Here is a 23,366-nt window from a genome sequence, read left to right as displayed (position 1 = left end):
CCAATTGCTTGATTTTCACACCAAGACATTAATTACTATTTGGTTAGCATTTGCATTCACAGGTATCTGTGGAGGGAAATTAGCATACTCTGTTGTTAGACCATTATTAAAATGACAGTTGGGAAAATATTTGAAAAATATTGTCTTTCTTTCTGTTTCCCTCTCTGGCATTGTTCTTCTTCTTCTCCTTCTTTTTTTTTTTTTTTTTTTTTTTTTTAATCTTCTCAGTAACTTACATTCGATGCACGATTTTGAAATTCCGGATAAGTAATGGGAACCATTCTGGGACATTGGTACTCGCAACAAAATCCACAGTATGGAGACTCGGGCTTCCTAATGGCTTTTGCATTTGTGTGCAAAACAAGCTGAACCGGTCAAGCTGTTTAAAGCGGGTGATTCAGAGGCATCTGTAAAATCATCTTTTGTTGCCGAAATCTTTGGTGGCGCAGAGCCGACACATTTAGCTGGCTGCTTCCTGCAACTGGGTCTGCCTGTGGTTGGGCTGAAAAGAGCAAGCAAAAGAGAATGACGGTCTTCCATCATTGTATTAGCAAAGAATCCTGAAATCGGAGTTTGATCACCAGGTTTCATGTGGCCTGGGGATGCCACAGAGTAGCTGAAGACACTTGGACTCGGCACTTGATTTTCCTATCTCTGCTCATGGGACTCACCCCAGCATGGCATGGCAAAGCTCAAGTGAGCTGAAGCACCTTGTTAATTCTGGAGAACCAAGCACATGGGACAGGTAGCTGCAGCTTCGATTGCCTGTTCTGTTTTCTTCTTTGGTCTTTTCCTGTGAAGGTCACAATCTCACGGGTGCTTATCCTCCTGCATCGGGGCTCATTGCCCAGGGTCCCAGAGTTTTCACGCATACAGGTGGGTTCCGCCAACACTGCTTCCCTGTTCTATGCATTTCCTCTGTGACTGTGAGCTGCTCTCGAGTTAAGGAAGAGAGCCTAGGGCGCCTGGGTGGCCCAGTCGGTGAAGCGTCTGCCTTCGGCTCAGGTCACGATCCCAGGGTCCTGGGATTGAGCCCCACATGGGGCTCTCTGCTCAGCAGGGAGTCTGCTTCTCCCTCTCCCTTTGCCTGCCACTCCCCTGCTTGTGCTCTCCCTCTCTCTCTCTGTCAAAAAAATAAATAAAATCCTAAAGAAAAAAAGAAGACAGCTTTTCTAGGCAAAGGAGAGTCTTATTTTTTTTCATCCATATTGGTAAAAATGAATTTATTAATTCAGTAAATTTATTGAACATTTACATTGCCACGTCCAGGGTGTTCTTGGTTCCCATCCTTGGGGACTTACAGCTCAGGATGTGTGAATTTTCCCCAAAGCCAGAAGAATATGTCAGTTAATTGATTCATCCATTCATTGAACAATCATCTGTTGAGCCTCTTATGAACTAGGGCCTGTGCCGGGCACCGGGGATTGAAAGTGAGCAGGGTAAGATCCCTCTCTGCTAAGTTGCCAAACTCTTTGTACGCTGGGCATGCAAATCCCTTGTGGGCTCAGCCGCACATTCAGGGTGCAGCATGCCCTCCGTGCTCACTCCCAGGAGCTTTGGATCAGGCACCTGGAGTTTGAAGGTGCATTTTGCACAAGTCCCTGCGTGGTGGAAAACAATGGGAAATACTGCTCTGGGGAATCCATGTGCAGGGGGACACACACACACACACACACACACACACGAGACTAAGTCAGTGTGGGAGAACCAGAAAATGTTTCTCAGAGTTGGAAATCAGCTGTTCAGGCAAAACACCTGGCTTCCTGGGCCCCTCCCGCCTGCAGTCCTGAGATTTTTGCCCCCAGGAGTGAAACCACCAGAGACAGCCTCATCACCACTCTGAAGTTCCAATAAGAAACGTAAAATCCGCTCCTCTGTGATAAAGTATGCACATTTTTATACAGAAAAAGAAAAATATTTTGCGCCCTATACCGTAAGTTTGTCCTCCTTATCATAAATCTTTTTGGAAAGAGAACCACCTTGAATTGCAGTCCTACAGTGTCTCGTGCTCTTTGGCACACCATCGATTTATTTATTTATTTTATTATTTTGGGATATAATTTTAGCATTGGCTATTTAGTGAACCTTTTCTCGGTGGCAAGTGCTGTGCAAAGCACATTCCACACATTATCTCATTTAATCTTTGCAGGGGATTCGTGAAGTGACTGTTGTTATTTTTCCTGTTTTATAGCTGATGCCACTGAGGCTTGTAGAACCCGGGTCTTGCCCCGGGGGGCCCGCGCAATGAGGCATTTCCAGTTTCCTCCTCTTCTAAAGGGCGCCGAAATGCCCCTTGTTGGACAGAAACCTTTGGCCTCATGCTTGATTATTTCTTTATAATTGAGTTCCCCAAGGGGGGATTTTTGTGTGATTCCTATCAGGACAGACCCTGTCCCCTGACTTTTGCTCCTGTCCCGGTTGCCTTCATTGTCCCAGGAGCCCTGGGCCTGCCATGCTGTTCCCTTGCCTCCCTGCTTTCCCGTGACTACCCTCCTGCCTGCCACTGATAGAAGGATTCGAGCCAGGGCTCCTGGGACCCTCTTTCTTGGCCACCAATGTCTCCTGACGTCTCCTTGGGCAGCGGCATGTAAAGGCCAACAAAATCAGGTCGCAGTGACACTGTGACGAGGTGTCAGTACCTATGGCCGTCCCTGGACTCTGACAGGCACCTGGGCAAGCTTTCTCCATGACCCCTGGGTGATGAGTGACAAACAGCATCAGTCACGAGTACAGTGCGGCTGAAAGCAGAAGGAGATGCTGAAGGCAGCTGGGAGAAAGCCCCCGGGCCTCCTGCCACTGGGAGCCCCTGGGACACTGTCAGCAGGAGACCTTCACAGGCGAGGCAGCGTGGAGTTGGTGGCACGCCCTCCCTCCCTCCTGGGGCCGCCACCTCCTGTGGGATAAGTTGAGGGTATTTGTAGGTTTGAGAGTCTCCAACTTTTGGAGGTCCCTTCCTACATCATCAAAAACATTTTAAAAATGCACTCGCGTCTCAGATTATTGAGCTGCTTTCACTAGTGGCCATTTGGAGCATTTCACAGGCATTTAATGCACATTTATTTGTTTTAATTTTTTTCTAAGAATATTGGAGCCGTATTTTGAAAAGTCCTAATGTTTTTGGAGGCCCTTGAATAATCCCACAAGCACTGAGTTTGTAATGCCCGGTGGGTAAAACAACTCTACCCTCTCATGAACTTTCAGGAAAGAGATCCCTCCAGCTTCTTTGTGACCTAAGTGCAAACGCTTCCCGTAGTGCCTTCTCTCCTCAGCCCCCAGACTCCCCTGGCATCTTCTTCTTAGAGCTTCCACAGCACCCAGATTCCATCAGCACGGAGGGACGGCTTACGCTTAGTGCCTATCCTGTCTGTCTCCTCTGCTGGAGCAGGAGCTGGGACCCTCTCTCACGTCTGAACCCCCAGTGACTTAGTAATGGTGCCAAGTGGTGCATAGCAGGACCTCAACACGAGCCCATTAAATGCATGGAAGAAAGGGTGAATGGTTGGAGCTATGAGGCATGTTTCTAGATCCAGGCTTCTCACATTGCCATCCCTGGTTCCATGAGGCAGCAGCTGCTAGCAACCAGGTAGAAATGCAAATTCTCAGGTTCCTACCCCAGACCTCCTGAGTCGGAAACTCTCTACCAGTGTCACCTCCAGGGGACACGAATGCACTCTGAAGACAGAGAACCATGCTGTAGACCAGAGCTTCTCAAACAGATCACTTAAGAATCTATTAAAATGCAGAATCAGGAGCGCCTGGGTGGCTCAGTCTGTTAAGCATCTGCCTTCGGCTCCGGTCATGTTCCCAGAGTCCTGGGATCGAGCCCTGCATCCGACTTCTTGCTCAGCGGGGAGCCTGCTTCTCCCTCTCCCTCTGCCCCTCCCCCTGCTCCCGCTCTCTCTCTCTGTCAAATAAATAAATAAAATCTTTAAAAAAATGCAGAATCTGATTCAATATGTTTAGGATGTGCTCTGAGATTCTGCATTTCTAACAAGCTCCCAGATGAGGCTGGTGCTGGTCCATGGACCACACTCTGAGTAGCAAGGCTCTAGATTACCCTAGTCCAAGGTCCAGTATTCATTGCCAGTCAGGGAGAAGGAAATCTACACTTGGTAAGTGATGTCAATTCTCTGAGCCTCAGTCTCCTTATATGTCACAGGGGGACAATGATGAGCTTATTATTATGGATAAATAAAATAATACGCAATGCGTAGTGCTTGGGACATCATGAACACTTGGTAAATGTTTTCTCTTTCCTCGATCCTCCTCACACAGCTTCTGATCATTTTTCTTTCTCATTCAGGTATCAAAGCTCTTAAACACAAAGACTATGCTTTTATCCTTCCGAAGCCAGCCAGTAGAGATAGTTATTTGAATGACTGATGTTAAGTGATGAGAAGAACCTTTAAAATCTCCTCTAATGTTTCTTACAACCATTTAGGATGTGACAAACAGGATAAAAAAGGATGGGTGAAGTCAAAGGGATGGGAGTCAGGAATGGAAGGAGAGGTTCTCTTGGCTGAAGCTCAGGGAAGCAGAGCTAAGAGAACACTCATGTGACTCAGAGCCAACACACATTTACTGGGCACCGACTGCATGCCCTTGTCTGGCCCTTGGGGACGTGGTGTCACTGGGATGCTGGGGAGGAATGGATGGAGGAACGGAATGTGGGGGCCTCGAAGCCTTTTCCTAATTGTGATCATTTTTCTTCTCGCAAGACGCAGACCCTCATTTGGACTTGGCTGGGGATTGTGTGGGCAGGGGAGGTATGGGTGTGGGGGGAGGAAGTCAGCATGAAATTAATTCTCTGCCTCTCCTCTCTGGAATGTCAATAATGTGCTGAGGACAGTGGGGGAGTGAAGTTGGCTGCCAGCACAACCCCCCCCCAAACTGGGCTCAGAATCTCTGAGCCCTCCTGGCAGTTTGGGGGCTCCTAGGTCCCCAGGCCTGTGGCATCTTGATTCTCCCATCCTGGCGAGCCAAGCGACCTTCACTGCTTCCGCCAGCCACCAAGGGGAGGCATGACCCACCCATTGCTAGGGTCTCCCTTTCTCCCAGGACATTGGGTGGGGCAGCAACCCTTGGTGAGAAAGTTCAGCTGAGTCTGCTCCAGATGGTAACAGTTTGGTCAGTCTGGGGGCTGGGAGCCCTGCCGCCCTGCCCGAGCCTCTCCATCATCTCCCACTGCTGTGCCATCTTGCCCCAGCTCAGCTGCCCCCACTTTCTGCAGTCAGCCGCAGAACTGGCCCAGGCAGCTGGGCCCTCCGTCACCACGCACTTGCATGCTCTGGAACTGCATTAAAATAGTTCACATTCACACAAGCCTCTGTTTATACAGGCTGGTGGTAGGAAGGGGGCTTTAACATGTTCCAAACTCTCATCTGATAGGCGGGGCAACTGCAGTGCAGGGAGCTCAGGTGACTTACTTGGGATCCCAGAGCCGGGTGGTTCGTGTAGAGCCAGCACTGTGCCTTTGCACCCCGAGGGCAGGCACACCGAGCTCCAGCTCCTAGGGAAGGCTGCTTGCCTGTCTGCCTGGAGTCAGCACTGATTGCAAATTCTAGCTCTGCAGACATGTGATGGCAGGTGCTTGCCCATTGGTAATGTTTCTAGAAATGGAGCAGTGTGGAGGACCAGTGCCCCATCCTCTGGTCCAGGAGGCTCTGACCTGGCAGGTTAGTGAGGGAGCTGATCACAGAGGGCAAGAGGCTTCTGGGATAGTGGGGACCATAGGAATTTGTGGGATGGGGATGACAAGGTGGGGACACAGAGGGCTGTTCCCATTCTGTTTGGTGTCTACAGTTGAGGTGGCGACTTCTCCTTCAAATGGACACGACATATATGTATACGTACACACACACACAGTCTTTCCATTCTAAAAGTGGCATGCTTATTGTAGATACCTTGCAAATATATAAATGAGAAAAAGAAACTAGCCATACTTTTGACATAAAGGGATGAAGATTATTAATCTTATGTGTGCCAGTCCATACTTTCCTATGGATTATTTTACCCAGTTGAGTTCATAGTGAGTGTATCCTTTTAGATCTTGCTCATTTCACTTCACAAGTGCGTTTTCCATGGTATTACAAATTCTTTATTAACTGCCCTCCTTTGGGATGCAGAGCAATTCACCGTGGCTTGCTCATCCATTTGACGATTATTGGACATTTGGGCTGTTTCCACATTTTCCACATGATAACATGGAAATAAAAATGATTTCTGTACCCAAAGATTTTGTATATAAATGGCTAATAATCACAACATACTTCAATAGCTAATAAAGATCATAATGATATATATATATATTTTTTTTTTTCAGAGAGTTTCCTAGGAACGGAGGGCGGCTTGATCAAAGGTCGACCAAGCTCCAGACTTGCCACCAAATTTTTTAAAAGGATGGTTCCAATTTTCCATCCCACCAGCCCTGTTTGAGATGCATGTGAAGGGGCACCTGAGTAGCTACCAAAGAGATAGAGGAACAGTGGAGGCTTAGCACAGAGGTCACCATGTCTGGGTTCACATCAACCACAACATGCCCAACGTCCCAATGGTGCAGCCCAGTGCAAGTCATTTAACCTCCGTGGGCTTCGGGTTTCTCATTTTCACCATGGAACTGACATCAAGGCTCTGTCCCAGGGCTGCTTCCAGAATCAATGAACAATTACACGCGACAGGCTCCGAATGATGTGCATCCAAAGTCCTCATCAACACCAGCAGCGGCGAAGGATTGGTAATAATACCCATCCAGGTCTCAAGGACCTGAGCCCTTGGTTCACGCTCCTGGCAGACGCGGGGAGGCAGGGCCGACCCTGCACTCCGGTGGAGTCAGAGCACGTGCCCTCTCCTTGTACAATCGCTGAACAAATTCTTATAATTTAATCATGACTTTTAATGTTTGAAATGGTGGCTTTTACATTTTACCGGAGCTCCATTGCCGGCTGCTCTGTGTTATACCCCCTGTTTATATTGCAATGCAAATTATTCCTGGTGGAGAGTTTACAAACTGCACTTCCATTATTAATAGGGTTATGATTTCCCCCATTCCACTCTTATCTCTCTTGCTCGTGTAATACATAATTCATGCTCCCCACCCTTCACCCATCTCAGTGCCAGGGCGCAGCGCTCGCTCTCTCGTTTCCTGATGACTGTAATTGGTATGCAGTGAGAGTCAAATGACCATGTCCCTAGCCTTAGGCTCTCTCTAAAGGTGTTTTCTGGAAGGACTCACGTAGAGGAGAAATCGAAGCACGGGACCATCTCTGGTCCAGGCTTGAGTTCCAATTCTTTCTGAGCTTGGAATCCTAGGCAGACACGCGTGGGGCTTCCCGAGGCCCTAAAACAGAATCGGCCAGTCGGAAGGAAAGGGGTATCTTGGCTGAGGATGGGTCATGGCATTGGCAGGGGGATGAGGTGGTGGGGCGAGGGGTGAGCTCCGTGGGCTTCCACTGGCTAGCATGGTCTGGGTGTTCCTGGACAAGTTGGAGCCTTGATCCTCACCCCATACTTGCTGAGTGCCCTTCTCTGCAGGTGGGCAGATGGCCAGCTTTTCCCATGCCCACCTTGACATTTAAGGCCCTGGGCTGGCCCTTCTCACTGAAAATAGACATCATGGCGGAGTCCCGTCAGAAAATCCCGGGCTGGGGGTGGAGAGCCGTCAGTCTCAGGATCAGAACTCCTCCTACATGCTTGAGCTCAGGACCAAAGGCAGGCAGACCCCTTCTCCCCAGGCAGCTCTGGGTTGCTGGGTTGGGGTGCATGTGCTGGAGGCTCAGGGAGGCCTCAGAAGAAACTGATCCGAGGAAGCCACAACATGGGGCCTCTTAGCCCCCAGGAAGCAAGCCGTTGGGGACATAGGGCCACCGTCCTCTCAAACTGCTTTGCAGGCCCTCCCAGCTTGGGCTTGGGTGACAGTCCCAAGGACACTTGCCTCCATCAGAGGGGACACGTATTCTTTGATTGAAATCCCACATGCTTCCCCAGATGGCAGGGTCCCGGCTGCCTACACATCCTCTCGGGGGATGTTCTTTCTCACCTGGCAGGTATCCTGTCTCTGTCCGTGGTCACCCCGATGCCACACTTCTCCAGAAGCTCTTCCCCGGGCGGCCTGGTTCCCTCAGCTGACGGCAGCCCTTCCAGCATTGTAGTTCCTGCATGGGAATAACTTCTTGCTTGTTAAACCTGGGTGCAGCTCTCTTGGGTGTGTGGGTGGGGGGTCCTGGAGCATGCACAGTGTCACCCACACAGTTTCCCTGCTAATGACCCACCACGAGGACCCAGGGACAGGCTGGGTTCGAGGGCCTATTCTTTTCCTCGGTGCCCTGATCAGTGCCCGGGAGTTGGGGGCATCTCTGTTCCCCTATTCGAGAGTCTTAGTTCCCACAGTCAGGGGCGGACAAGTAGTCTCACGCTTCCCCTGACTCTAAGTGCTTGTGTTGGGGACTTGCTGGGCCAGGTCCCCTGGGTGGGGCCACAGAGAGCCCCTTGGACACCTCCCTGGGCTTTCATAGTCCCTGAGGCCAGAGCAGCCTCCTGGTCTGAGCAAACCCAAAGGCCCTTTCCGGAGGCCCTGTCTGGACGCCCTGTGGCTCTGTTTCCTCACCACAACCCTGGCAGTGACAGGAACTCAAGTCCCTGCCGGGCACACACCCCCATTTCCCGGCAGGCTCTGGACCGCACCCTGTCCTCGCATCTCCGTGTCCCCTCCTCTCCCTGCCCCTCCCTCGAGCACACCTTCACAGACACACACGCATCAGCTGCCCACGGCCACGCTCACAGACGTAAAGGCACACGGACGCCTGGAGCCCGACACGTGAACACACACGTGAGATGAACATGGACACGCCCGTGCATGCGTGTACACACGTCCAGAGGCACGCGTGAACGTATGCACACGTAACAGGACCCAGGGATAAACACGCGCACACCAGCCCACGCTCACTTCCAGGAAGCCCTGCTTCTCCCCCACGTGCTGGGCGCGTGCAAAGCCACAGTGCGTACTCAAACCCACTTGCACCTCCAAGGCCCCCGAGTGACTGAATCGTGAAGCACTTTCCTGTTTGAGTTTATTTTCTTCTGGCAGCGGGGAAATGCTTATTTCCAAGAAGCGGAGCCAGGGGAGTTCGCCGAACCCTCGCTGCTGCGGCTTGGGCACATTCTGGCATCGGGCTCTGTCCCTCGGGGCTCTGTTTATACAGCCCCGTTTCTCCTGTTTCTCCCCATCTCTGGGTGCCACCAGGGTGAGCTGAGCCGAATCGAGTTGCCAGTTTTAAAGCTTCTGTTTATTGGACATTGACAAGACCCCTTTGGCCATTGCCAAGGATCCAGGGGTGACCTTTGCTAACCTCTTCCCTGAGTGTCTTACTTCCTAGCTCCAGGAGCTGAGAGTCGGTTCAAGCCTCCTGTTTATGGCAGGTCTCTTGTAAAGTCTCCTGCGGCCATCTGGAGCGGCTGTTTTGTGTGAGGGACTCAGCTTTACACGAATTAACCCCCTCAAAGACAGGGTATTTTATTTTATTTTTTTTGCCCGTTTTGTTTGCTATGGTCTCCTTAGCACTTGGAACAGAACCAGGCACACAGGAGAGGCTTAAGGAATATTTGTTGCACGCATTCTCTAACCTGACACAACAACCCTTTGAGTTAAGTATTGTTTTTCTCATTTTACAAATTTCTCATTTTACAGACTGAGGCTCCTTGTGGAGCCAACCCCAAACCTGCAGTTAGAAAGTGAGCGAGGAATTGAACCCAGGTCACTGGCCTCGCGGTGCAAGTTTCTATACCGTTAGGGGCGGTTGGCCTTTCTGGTCTTTGGGATCCCAAACTTTGAGAACCGTGTAGCTTATGATTTATGCCACAGTCCCTTTAGGGTGAATGAAGGCAGAGCCCAGCTCATAGAAGCTGAACCCCATCATCTGGATAAATGGGTCACTCCTCTGCTGGCTCCACTGGTTTTGGGGTTTCCCTATTGTGTTGCCAAGTCTGGCTTGTCTTTACCTAGAACAGCCTTGCCTCGGGTCACAGGTGAGAGTTTCTCAGAGTGACAAAAACATACCTGAACCAAGCCCAGGTGTGTGTCTGCCCTGGGCCCACCAGAACAGTCTCATCTTCGGGAACTCGTTGGTTGTGTGATGCTCGAGATTGTTTGATTGATTGATTGATTCATTCTTTCAGCACATCTTTATTGATCACCTCATGTCATGGTCCTGTGTTTTGACTCTGAGGAAACTGAGTTGGATTGGATGTAATCATTTCTTTCAAGGGGCGGGGCAGTCTATTGGAGGAAGCAGAAATGGGACCAAAATATACCCTGGGCCACAGCACGAATGTAATAAGGAGGCCAGGGCATCCCCAAAAGAGAGAAATTTGCCATTTAACCCCGAATTATCAAACAACGGTGAACAACAGAATCACCTTAAAATACAATAGCTTTACGGGCCCCAGGTATGTGACCTCAGAAAATCTGGGAAGGGGGTCCAAGAATATGCATACTTAACCATCCTCCCCAGTCGATTCTGGGACAAGGGGTCGGGGGTGGGAGGGCAACACTCTAAGAAGATCAATACCACGGAGTCAGAGAAAATGTCACAGGGACAGTACTACACTCTTAAAGGATGTACAAGTGTTTGTCAACAAGCAAGAAGAGAAGATGCTTTACAGTGTTGTAGAGTCAATTTTAAAACACGTTTGCTGGACAAGTAACTAGCTGATGAAGACATAAATAAAATACAACCTAAAAATGACTCACTCAGGGTAACTAACCACTGTCCTTAGTTGAGTGCATGCCCTTCCAGAACTTTTTTATCAACATCAAATATATGAGTACAATCCCCCTGTCTCTCAGTCTGCGCCTGTGTCTGCCTGTACAGCTATGTCTGTGAGTCTGTCTGTGCGTTTACAGATGCCGCTCAGGAGCACCACCCTCACTGTGGTCTCTGCTGATGCTGGGACCCCCAGGACGCTGAGGTTCCTCTCCTTTTGCTCTCCAAGGGTCTAAAGAATCCTCCCTCCTAGGTCCTCTCTGTCTTCTGGGTGTGTTTTTAATTGATACACCTCTTTCTATTTTACTGAGTTTATTTTATAAATAATTTCCATTGAAGGAGAATATAAACATGCACATGTCCTAAGTATCCAGCTGCTGATTTTTCTCAAGCTGACCACACTGCTGTGACCAGCACCCAGATCACGACACAGAGCACGGTCAGCACCCCCTCCATTCCTGTTCTTTTCCCCCTCCTCGCGCTACGACTTGGGCAGGAGACTCGGGGGTGGGACTCAGGGGGGGATTTGAGGTCCACACACCACACTCTTCTCTGTAACTCCCTCTCATTTTCCTTTGGTGTTGCTTCTCTCCCCAGGTGCTCATCTTGAACTTCCGTGTCTGCGGGATGCTCCCAGCAGGTCAAGGCGCAGGGATAAGGTTTGGCTCCAGCAGAGCCAGGGACAGAGCTGAGAGCTCTCAGCAATGGCCAGATGACGGGTTCTGGGAGACGGGCTGTCCTGAGAGATCCTCACGAGGGCCCAGACCCTGTTTACATTTTGATCTCAGTCAATTTTGTGACATCTTGCTGTTCCTTTGCACAAACATGCTGCTGGAAGTGCTGCTAGAAACCTACATGCTTCTTTGGACTGAGGCCCCATGCAAATGGCCCTCCTCTGCCACCCCCCCGTGCCACCCTCTTCCAGAATGATCTCACATGTTCGAGGCTCGATTCTTCACCAACTATCGGCAACAACTGTCACCGCTCTTTGCCCTGGAGCCCTTTAAAGAGTTGTATTAATTATTTTTTATTTTTATTATATCTATCTTCTTTTAATTTCAAAAGGAGTGGATGCTTGTGGGAAAATATGCGAATCATAGAGCAACTACAGAGTGAACATCTTTCCTATTTGCTCACAATTCCGCCTTCCCACCGTCCAGGGGAAACCACCAGCAGCAGAAATGATGTGTCCTATACCAGAGCTCTCTCTTTATCCCTCTCTTAGCTTTTGCCTAAACTGGGATCATATTATCCTATTTTACAATCTTTTCTTGGCATTAGCAAAATGTCATGCTCATCTTTCCAAATCAGTACATACGCATCTATTTCATTCTTTTTAACAACTTCATAGAAGTCAACAGTTTGGATGTGCCATAAATGACTTGTCTGGTCTTGATTTTTTTGGGGGGAGGGGAGAAGAGGGTGGTATTTAAATTGTCTCTTACTTTTTCTGTGACAAATAAGGCTGCAGTAAACATGCTTTACACTTACATTTGTCTGAATGCTTCAAATGGGAGTCTGATGGCAGGAGTCAAAGCACAAATGCCTTCTAAATGTTGATACGTTATTACCAGCAGAATAATGCACAACTTCCCCTCTTTCACTGTTTTATATTCTAAATCTTTTAAGTGTTTACCAATTTATTGGTAGAAAAGACGACCCTCTTTTGATTTATGTTCCCCTGTGCCCTGATAAGGATTAACATCTTCCCATATTTTTCCTTTTAAATAAGGACTAACCCTCTCAAGAAAAGAGCCAGGAGACAAGGTGGTGGGTCCTGGAATGTTTGGGGAACAGGAAGAAAGTCTGAGTCTGGAACTCAAGGCAAAAGGATGGGAAAGATGGTGGAAAAGTTGGCAGAAGGCCAGATTGTAAAAGGCCATGTGTGGCTGGGTAAGGACTTTGGGCTTTACCTTAAAATCGATGGGAACCACCAAAGGCTTTTTTAAAGAGGGAGGTAGACTGATCAGCTCTGTGTGCTAGCATCCGTGCACAGGGTGGATTGAAAGAACGAAACTTGGAGGGGGTGGTGGCGAGGGGAGAGGGGGGCGGGAGAGGGAATGAAGGTAATGGCTCATTGTAGGGATGGACAGAAGAAGCCTTAGTCAGGAAACATTGACCTTCTTGAGGGCACATTTGACATGCGTTTGACGGGGTGCTGGTAGGGTTTGACTCCAAAAAAAGATGGGTCAGGACTTCTGTGGGATTGCGCAAATCTTCTAACGTTTCCATTTGGTGACGATGGCACTTGGCCCATCACCATTGACCAAGACCTCTTCTCGGTCTGGTCACCTGGATGCCCGAAGCAATGCCACTGGGATCTTCTGCTTCCAGCTGGTTCAGGTGCTTGAGAGGACTTTCTTCTCTCTCCTTGACAATGGCCGGCTCCATGTTGCCCCTGTTGGGTTATGATCTGAGCTTAGCTGATTACTATCTTCTGAGATTCCTTGAACTAAATATGTGAAGAACCGTCAATTTAGCCACGTGCCCATTTTCGGGAGTAGGGGCTATGGTCCTGGTGTCTTAGGAGGCTTAGCACTTAGTCTCTGCCGTTGAAGAGCTAGAGTCAAATCATGGAGAGAAGGGCTATGTCCATGAAACAGAAGTATCTGATGCCATAGCTACAAAAAATACGATGCCCACAAACCCTGAGGTTTTAACCTAAGGCAGGGGCGACAGTGGTGGTTTGGATCTATCGGCAAGTATATGTGCAGGCAGGGGGTTCACAATTCTCAAGGACTCCCTCCTGGGTGATTCCTATTTGATGTCTCTTACCTGTTAGATACCCACAATTTAATATGATTAAGACCAGACATTTTATTCTTCTCCCCATGGTCTCAACCAAGACCTGCTTAAGCCTTCTTCCAGTTCTGGAACATGGTGCCATGGCTCAGCCACTTGGCCAGAAAGCTAGCAGTGTCTTTGGACTGTACCCTCTCTCCCATCGCCCCCATTAATACTCACCCTATGGATCATCCATACAGACGTCCCACAGGTCATTCCTCTTACTCATGTCTGCAATCCGCCCACCTCTGCCTATTTTCATTACTGTGCTGGTCCAAGCCACCACCATGTCTCAGCTTGAAGGCAGCGGCCCTTTAAATGGTTTCTGCACTTCCCTTTCTGCCTACCTAAAATCCACTCTCCATGTGATCTTTTTTTTCTTTAAAGATGGGGTGGGTCATGCAACTCACGTGCTTCGACTCCTTCAATGGCTCCCATTGCAATAAGAAAAATAACCCAAGCTTCTTGCCTAAGAGACCCTATTTGATCTGGCCCCTGATAACCTCTTGGACCTCATCTGGGACCAGTCTCCCTAGCTTGCTGTTTTCACTTCCTCAAATAAGTCAGGCTCCTTCCCTGTCCTTTGACTATGCTCTTCCTTGTGTCTAAAGCCCTCTTTCACGTGTTTGACTCCTGTGTGGGATCCTCAGCGTCCTTAGGGCTTCAGGGAGGCATTTGAAGACCACCCTATTGGAGGAGGGTACCGATCATTCTTTAATCTTGGCATCCTGCATTTCCTTCCTATTGTTTTGTTTCCTTTCTTATGGAGGTATACCATGCATACAATAAAGTATCAGAAACACAGTAATTTTAAGTGTATGATTCAATGATTTTGACATATGCATACATATATGCACATTCCTATCATATTTCCAGCTCCCTGGTGGCCCTCATGTTTGTTGTTACTTACCTGCTTTGCAAAGGGCAATAACCTGATCACACACCATTAGGGTACAATCCCAAGGAATCAGATCCTGACTGCTGGCTGGGTGTAAAAGTTCATACAACACCCTTGAAGGGCAATGTTGGAGTATCTGTTAAGTTTTAAAATGTATGTACCCATCGAGTATGTAACAATTCGTCTTTCAGAAATTGATCCTACAGATACACTCTTACCTATGTGTGAAGGTCAGTGTACCAGCACTGTTTATGGGGAGAAAATATTGGAAACGCCCCAAGTGTTGCTTCGCAGGGGGCAGGTTATGGAAATTATGGTTTGTTTACGCAAGAGAATACTATGGTAGCTGGGAACAAGAACATGCAGTGTTGTGGGAAAATCCTCAAGCTACATCAAATGGAAAAAGACACAGGATGATGGGATCCTCTCTTTTGAATAAAAGAAGGCTGTGTTTAGCTGTCCATGCTTGCCTAGAGACCTGGCTCACCCAAGAAACTAGTCACAATTATTCTCTGGGGAGGAGAATTCAGTCGTCTTGGGTGGGAAGCAAATGTTTCCTATGTTAACTTTTTGAATGGTTCAATTTTTTCCCCTCCTATGTAAATGTAATGCCTTTTCCAAAAAAATAGGAAAAAAAAAATAAAGTCTTTGGACTCCGAGGGAAAATGTGCAGTGTGCTGGGCGAACAGGCTCCAACAGGCCAGGACTGGGCTGGGAGGATAATTTGGCCTGACTTGGTCTTCGGCACAGAGGGGACTGGCTGGCTTAGAACTTGGCTTTCCGGGGGTCCTCCAGGGGTCCTTCAGGAGACAGCTGTTGTCCGCAGGTGCAGTGGAAGTCAGCGGATGTTCTGTTAGGGAATGCAGGCCCACCTTCCTGTCCTGCAGTCTGCGGTGACAGGTGCCCCCACTCCTGTCCTCGGCAGCTCCCCTCGCCTCCCGTCTCACTTGGAGGCTCAGCGAGCCGGCGGATAACCGAGGAAATGTCCTTTTTCGGATTCGTAAGAACTGTTGCTTTGTTTTTTAAATCGAGAGAGCTTTAGAACAAAAACATGCTCCAACAGGCAACTGGCTGTCCCTCTACGAGGCCCTCAGGGATCTTAGGTAGGATGGTGAGTTTGGGAGTGGGCCAGATGGGTTTGGGTCACAGCACAATCTCTTAGCAGCTGTGCATCCTCGGGCAAGTGAGGGGACTGCTCTGTGCCTCCGTTTCTCTGTTGGTAAACTGGGATCAGAATTCCTGCCCAGGTCAGAAAGCAATGGGATAACGTCTGTCCACCTGCTTTGTGAAGGCAAAGGTCGTTTGTATTACAGAGCGTATGAGTTTCCTGGGGCTGCCAGAACAAAGGCCCACAAACTTGGGGGCTTAAAACAGCAGAGGGCGCCTGGGTGGCTCAGTTGGTTAAGCGACTGCCTTCGGCTCAGGTCATGATCCTGGAGTCTCGGGATCGAGTCCCGCATCGGGCTCCCTGCTCGGCAGGGAGTCTGCTTCTCCCTCTGACCCTCCTCCCTCTCATGCTCTCTGTCTATCATTCTCTCTCTCTGAAATAAATAAATAAAATCTTAAAAAAAAAAAATAAAACAGCAGAAATATCTTCTGTCCCCATTCTGGAGGCTGGAAGTCTGAAATCAAGGTGTCAGCAGGGCTGGGCACTCTAGGGAGGCTCCAGGGCAGAATCCTTCACTGTCTCTTCCAGTTTCCAGGGGCTCCTGGGGTTCCTTGTGTGCGCCCCTCAACCCCCACCTTTGTCTGGAGACCTTCTCTTCTCTGTGTGCTTTTCTCTCCTATCTGGATGCTGGCTACTGGATTCAAGGCTCACGAGGATGATCCAAGGTGATCTCATCTCAAGGTCTTTAACTTAATTATATCTACAAAAACCCCTTTTCTGAGGAATGACGGAAGCCTGTGTCTCTCTTTTTCTCTCCCAACACCCTGTCTGCCTCCTGCCCGGCCTCCTAATCAAACCAACACCAACCTGACTTCGAGGGCTCAGCCCTGGGAGGCGGCTTAGCGCCGGGACGCCGTCCTGTAAACGCAAACCATTGCATTCACGCCCATTTGAAAACTGAATGAGGGCTACAGCCTAGTTAACAGCATTTTACCAGGGCCCATTTTCGGCTTTTGCTGTTGTGTGACAGTTATAAGTTGCCACCACTGGGGGAAGCTGGGCAATGGGTTCAAGGCTCTCCCCATGCCCCGTGCTGTTATTACTGTTATTATTATGGAAATTCTGGTGAGCCTATAATAATTTCCAAAGAAAAAGCTGAAAAACCAAACAACTTCATAAATACTTGAAACCTCTGCCAGAAATAACAACCCCTATGGGCATTTCTGGAAGGTAGAAGAAGGCTATCCCTACAACCCCCAGCCCAAGTTGGGCTGAATGAATCCTCCAAGGGCAGCCTGGGAACCCCATCCCCACAGGCTGTTGGGAAGTAGCCCTGTCTGGCCTGGCCCAACCCCCTCCCAGGCCTCCGGGGAGCCTGTCCTGGTCAGCCTCCTCCCTTGGAAGGGGGTCCCGCAGGGTCCTCCCGAAGCCTCCCCAGGCCGGGGCTGGTCCAGATTGCAGACACATGGCTGGGCTGTCCCAGCGCCACCCTGCCCTGCCGCCCAGGCTGGGCCCCATTGTGGCTGCCGCCTGCACACAGCTCCGGCTCCTATGGGCCTCTCTCCTGTGCTTTCCTGGCAGCCCTACGGCCTCAGTGACCCCTGAGTCAGATGCTCTGGGCTCCTAGGAGGTGCTCCTCTGGCTCAGAGCCAGTCTGCCTCACCCTGCCTCAGGTTGTCATCAGACGTGTCCTCCTCTTTCTCCTCCTGGGCAGGCTGATCCGTGCCTTTTCTGTCCCCTGGCACCCTCCAGCTTCTACTAGTCTGGGCAAGTTGGACGCACCTTCCCTGGGCCACTTTTCTGGTTCTTTCTCGACTTCCTCCTCACCTGGGTGGAGGCTGCAGGCGAGTTCTACACAGTGTGGCCTGGTGGTTGGTGTCCCAAGCGCTATACGTTTGGAGTCCACGGATGGGCTTTGGGGTCTCTGGGGACCCACTGACCTTGTGTACAAAATGCATGAACATTTTTCCGGGACAGAAACTGATTCTCAGAAGGTTCCAAGACCCACAAATCATTATGAGCTTCTGAGGACAAGAAGGGGCTGTGACTTAGCTGTGAGGCATTTTGTTTCCGGCATCAGCCTGCCTGGACTAGGATACCGTCTCTATCGAGCGAGCCCACCCCCTGTCCTTGGCTTCCTCCCTTGTAAGGCGAAGTAAATGATGGCATCTATGTATCTGCCTGCTGTCAGGAGTCAATGGGAAAGTCATGACAAGTAGCCAGTAGGGACCCAACGGAGATCAGCTGTTGTTATCACCTGCCTTGAGCGTCTATTACTTCACCCATGCTAACAACCACCGTGTGAGACAGGGGTTATCAACTTCTTTTCAAAGACTTCATTTGCCGAACCTCACACACACTCTAAAAGACAGGGCTGGGATTCAAACCCACAGCCTCTTACCTTTCTGCTACATTTTGCTGTTGCTCATTACAGAGAATGAGAGGAGAATAAAAGTGATGGAGTGTGAGAGTTGGGTAAACAGGCCACTGGGCGACAGAAAGGAGTGGTCTTCACATTCCAGGACCTGCCTGACCTCTGGGAATCCCTGAACTCAGGCTGCTCAGCCTAGAGCCACTGGCTTCCAATAAGATGCCTCAGGTTTGTGGTCTTGCTTCTTGAAGAGCATCTGAGAGTTGCCATGCTGGGTCTTGTCAACTCCCAGCCCTTCCAGAAGTGAACGGAGGTGCCTATTTGAAAGATAAAAAGATGAGATTCCAGATGATTCCAAAGTAGCTGAGCATGACCTCAGATAATCGCTCAAAAATTCTGTATTCTGAACCCCAACAAAGGACGGGGCCTTCCCTAGGTGTGCACATGGAAATGCTCACTAGGAGGGGAATCCTCCAAAGAAGGGTTTTTTTTTTTTTTTTTGACTGGGAAGGTAGTTCCACATTTGGTGTTAATGGTTTCCCAATTAAAAGCTGCACCTGAATGTCCATTTCCAAACCTGCACTCATGATTTTCCCCCCCAGTCCCACTACCAATGCCTGACTCATTTCAGAAAATGGCAGCACCACCACTCAGAAACCTGGGAGTCGATCTGACCCTGCCTGTCCCTCATGACCCCAAAACAAACCCATCACTAAGTTCTGTCCATTTTACCCTTAAAACATCTCCTAAATTTATCCATTTGTCTCAGCCACCACTGGGTCCCTCACCGTCTGTCCCCACAAAACCATTTTCATAGCTCTCAACTGATTTCTCTCATCAATCTCCTTTCTTCATACTCCCTAGACACTAACTACCCCAAGCTGGAGTAATCTTGAAAAAATGCCTATCTGGTTAAGTTACCCCTCTGGTTAAAAATCTTTTAATGTTCTTGAATGACACACCTAAGATTCATGGCTTCACGTCATGGAAATATTCCTTGAGAATTGTGTACGATTATTGAACTCCAATTAATGACATGCATGCAATATTTGGATAAAATGTTCATGTAAGTGACTTCCACTTACCATGAAATGTGTCAAAAAATAAGATGGATGGATGGGTGGACAGAAGGATGGCTTGATGGACAATAAGTGACAAAGCAAATGTAGCAAAATGCTAATTGTAGAGTCTAGGTAGTGGGCATATGAGGATTCATTGTTCAACTCTGACTATGTTTTTTCTATGAAAAATTTCATAATAAAATGTTGGGAAAATTTTCTTTAACAGCTACCGTTACACCAGAATTACCTCACCTTGGTCCCTAGAACCCTGTCCAATCTCCTTGCGCTCCTCTATGGATGCATCTTGTACTAATCTCTCTCTAAGACTTCTTGTGCTCCAGACACAGGGCTTGTCTTTCAGTTTTTAAATGTAATATCCCCTCCTATTTTAGAGTGTCCCTGGCTCTAATCACAATTCCAACACAGTCAATTGTGTGATTATAGGTTGAACTATACAAAATGCCATTTCTGTAGGTGAGTTAATCAAATGTTAGCAATTTCATAGGACTCAAACAAATGACTGTTTGATGACCACTCGGCCCTAGACTCTAAGCTCTATAAGGTATATAGTGCCTACCAGTGTCTGGCAAATGGTAGAAACTCAAAATTTTCTTTTGAAATTTAATTAGACTGATTAATTAATTGAGAGACAGCCACTTACGATTTTACCATCTATTTTCTTGACTGTACATATTCTGAAGTGTTGAGAGTTGCATAAGTATTCAGAATTACACACCTTTCTCTGACTTAAGCCAATTCTTTGTTTATAAAAGGGAAATAAAGAATTCTCTCTCCCCAAATCTAGGTATTTCAACAAAGCATCTTGCCTTACCCAATTCTCCTGTCAACTAGGTCTGAGTTGTAGTTTTGGTTTTCACAAACATGGCCAGAGTGGAGCACTGATGACCATCAGGGTTCAGACATGTGCAAGGCATGTCCCACGACTGGGAGAGAAAGAGGAGTTTTTTACTGAATTCCAGATGGGCCTATCTTGATAGCTGTTAATGAGCACAATGTTACCTCTCTGATTCTGTTTCCCCATGGGTATATTTACACAGCTCCACTTTCCAGAATTGTGACAACTAAATAAAGTGATATGGGAAGAGCCAGCATAGCAGGACCACAAGGACATTGTGTGCTTTTATTTTCTTGCAACGCTCTTCCATTTACTGTAGTCATGAGTGAACCTGAAGGCAGCTTTAGCCTTGAGGGTGAGGCTGAGGTTACATAGGCTGAGATGCAACACTGTTTGCTCACCTTGTATCCTTGACCCAGATGTCCTGATGTTCCAGTTACTGTCAGGGAAACTGGATAAGGGGGACTGGGCACACAGGACACTTCATTCTTGGAAATGGAGAACCCTGTGCACTGGATGTTCTAAATGGATTGACACTGGATCGAGGAAAGAAAGAGAACTCTTTGCGAGAGTTCAAAGACTCAGGCCAAGGGGCATGTGAGTCCATTTAGTAAAGTTTGGGCTTTTTACCATAGGCTACAGAATGATCTAAGTGTCCCATCAGCAAACACAGGATTTACCCCACACAAAGGTCTGGATAAATGATTGTTTGAAGTATGAAGAAACAAACAAGAAAACTCTTTGGTGATATGATGATACATTTATTGGACTAAAATTAGTGCCATCTTCTTCAGAGTATATACTTCAGCTACTCGATACGTTATTAGACAATCTAAAATTGGAATCTTTTGTTCTAAACACAAGCAGCCTCATGAATTGATTAGAGAAGCAAATTTCAAACAAAGCAAAAAATAATTGCAGAAACTTCCCAATTTTGTCAATGGGAGATAATGGCCTTATTGGAGGACTATTTGGAGCAGAGGTTCTTAAACTTGACTGTGCCTTAGAAATACCTGGGGATCAGCATCTCTTACGGTTTGCCTCCCTCTCAATTTTCATCTTATATTATTTTTCCTTCCCTTCTCCTATGTTCATCTGTTTTGTTTCTTAAGTTTCACATACGAGTGGGATCGTATGGTATTTGTCTTTCTCTGACTGACTTATTTGGCTTAGCATGATATCCTCTAGTTCCATCCACGTTGTTGCAAATGGCGAGATTTCATTCTTTTTGATGGCTGAGTAATATTCCTATATATATATATATTTATATATATTCTTTATCCATTCATCTAAGAAACAAGCTGAGGGGTGCTGGAGGGGAGGTGAATCGGGGAGTGGGGTAACTGGGTGATGGGCATTAAAGAGGACATGTGATGTAATGAGCACTGGGTATTATATGCAACTGATGAATCACTAAATTCTACCTCTGAAACTAATAAAAATAAAATAAAATAAAATATACACAATTCAGGTACTGAACTTAAAAAAAAAGAAAGGAAATGCTTGGGAGCTTGTTAAATCCTGCCATGCCTGGGCTCCACCCCTAAAGGAGTCAAATTCTGAAGGTCTTGGGTGTGGCCTTTGACTATCCATGTTTATCAACCTCCCTTAGTGATTCAAATAAAAATAGCCCAGGGACTACAGTTTGGGAACAACTGGCTGAGTGGTTGTAATAGTCAGAATAATGACCCACCAAAGACACCCATGTGCCAATCTCAGGAACCTGTGAAAATGTTGCTTTACATGGTAAAGGGAATTAAGGTTGAGGATACAATTAAGGTTGCTAATGAGCTGACCTTGAGATGGGGAGATTATCCTGGATTAATGGGTGAGCCCACTTTTATTACATGTGTGCTTAAAAAATGGAGATGCTTTCCTGGCTGTGGTCAGAGAGGGATGGGAAAATGGAAGAGGTGTCAGAGAAATGTGATATTACTGTTTATTTATTTATTTTAATTTTTTAAAAAGATTTTATTTATTTATTTTAGAGAGAGAGAGAGCACAAGCAAGGAGAGGGGCAGAGGGAGAGGGAGAGTGAGAATCCCAAGCAGACTCTGCGCTGAGTGAGGTGCCTGACACGGGGCTTGATCCCCGGACCCTGAGATCATGATCTGAGCTGAAATCAAGAGTTGGACAAGCCTTAATTGACTGATCCACCCAGGTACCCCAACATTACTAGTTTTGAAGACAAATTAAGTGTCCCATGAGACACAGAAGATGGGTGGCCTCCAGAAGCTGGAAAAAAGAAGGGAATGGATTCTCCCATAGAGCTTCTAGAATGGAACACAACCCAACTGACACCTTGACTGTAGCCCAGTGAGACCTGTGTTCGACTTCTAACCTGTAGAACTATATGTGAGATGTTCAATTTGAATTGTTTTAAGTCACTAAGTTTGAGGTTGTTTCAACAGCAATAGAGAACTAATGCAGCGGTCTTCTGGTTTGGTTGTTTCTTTTCCTTTTCTTTTCCTTCTTTCCCTTTCCTTGCCTTTCTTTCTCCTTCTCTTCCCCCCCTCAACCCCACCCCAGTCTCCTCTTCCTCCACCTCCTCCTCCTTTTTTTTTTTTTTTTTGTTAGTTGTGCTCTGCTGAGCTCCAGGGATCTTGTAACACAGTGCATTGATGTCGTGATCCTCAGTTCCTCCCAGAGGATGGGCCATTTGTGTTTACTGGGGGCAGCCTTATGGTTTCTGCAGACCTCAAAGGCAGCCTCAGAGTGGTTTTTGTCTCTCACTCACCAGTCAGTCCAAGCATGTAAGGCAATTTCTTCTCCACTTGCTAGCAAGCAAGGAGTGAGTGGAGAAGGCAGCTATTGCCTAGACTTCAGGCAGCAGAAAAGTCATTCCTTACTGATTGGAGCCATCACTGGGCAGGGATATTCAATCTTATTCCAGGAAGAGTAAGGCATAGGGGCACAATGCATGTCTTTTGTTTGCTTTCTGTTGAGATATCTCTCTCTACTTTTTCTTTGACCTGAAAACTAGGCCCATTTCTTTGACTTGAAAACTGGGCCCACTTTTCAAGTCCAGACTTGATAAGGCAAAGGGTGGTGTAGACAAGACAGCTTAGAACTTTATGGTGACAATGATAAGCCCCAAGCATTTGAAATGGATCTTATAAGCTACCTGCCTGATGGTAGGCTTGGGATGAAGCATTCACTCCTTCATTTCATCTTCACACCCCTGCCAGAGATAAGAACTATTATTTCTCTTTTACAGATAAGGAAACTGAGGCTCAGAAAAGTGAAGTGTCACTTTATTCATGTACCCAATCAGGGGTGGAAATGGGACTGGAACACAAGTCTTTATGACCAGAAAAACAGAATTTTTTTTTTCCCCCTTTTGGGCCTTCCTTAGACAATACATACCACTGCTCTTTATGAGATACATTTCTTTCTTGGCCACTAATCTAATGATGAATAAATCATGGATCATGGCTGTAAAGCTTGATTCTTATGCTACACCCAAGTGAATGTCCCATCGGCCTCAGTAGCAATTAGCTTCAATGAGAAGCTGAAGTTACCTGATTAATA

Source organism: Mirounga angustirostris, unplaced genomic scaffold, assembly GCF_029215605.1.
Source record: "Mirounga angustirostris isolate CCGP_5_RB_7025 unplaced genomic scaffold, mMirAng1.0.hap1 SCAF_10, whole genome shotgun sequence".
Taxonomy (NCBI): Eukaryota; Metazoa; Chordata; class Mammalia; order Carnivora; family Phocidae; genus Mirounga; species Mirounga angustirostris.
Note: the sequence above shows the minus strand (reverse complement) of the source record.